Source organism: Buceros rhinoceros, unplaced genomic scaffold (assembly GCF_000710305.1).
Source record: "Buceros rhinoceros silvestris isolate BGI_N320 unplaced genomic scaffold, ASM71030v1 scaffold21578, whole genome shotgun sequence".
Lineage (NCBI taxonomy): Eukaryota > Metazoa > Chordata > Aves > Bucerotiformes > Bucerotidae > Buceros > Buceros rhinoceros.
Genome location: NW_010425417.1, coordinates 8,890 through 9,287, shown reverse-complemented (window position 1 = coordinate 9,287; position 398 = coordinate 8,890). Strand labels below are relative to the sequence as shown.

General features: G+C 55.3%; 1 protein-coding gene across 1 annotated transcript in view; it reads left to right on the top strand.

Moving 5' to 3' along the window:
- The window catches only part of SIRT6 (sirtuin 6), a gene marked incomplete at its 5' end in the record, with an annotated part of 5,441 nt that overhangs the window by 1,807 nt on the left and 3,236 nt on the right, over positions 1 to 398 (top strand). The window lies entirely within an intron of this gene.

Here is a 398-nt window from a genome sequence, read left to right as displayed (position 1 = left end):
GCTGCTGCTGACCAGCCCCCCCAGGTCCTTTCCCGATGGGCAGTTTCCAGGTTGAATTTAGAGAGCAGAGGTTCTGGTGATGGTCCAGACAGTGATGAAATGAAGTCGTCCTCAGCCGATGCCCTCTAGAAGGGCACCCAGAAGCCAGTTGTTCACAAGAAAAATAAAAAACGGGTCATGGTGTTGGGCCATCGCATGTTAGCACCCCTCAGCTGGGTGGCTGGGGAGGGAGATGTCGGCTTCCAGCAGGGCCCACATGTCAAAGATGTCCTCAAAGGAACCTGCTTCTCCATCAGCACTTGCGGCAACAGGGTCTTTTCCCTCTGAGAGCCCTCAGCCTGTGACAAAACCCATTTCCAGCAGCAAGCGCTTGTCTTGTGAGGCGAGGAGAGGGGAGA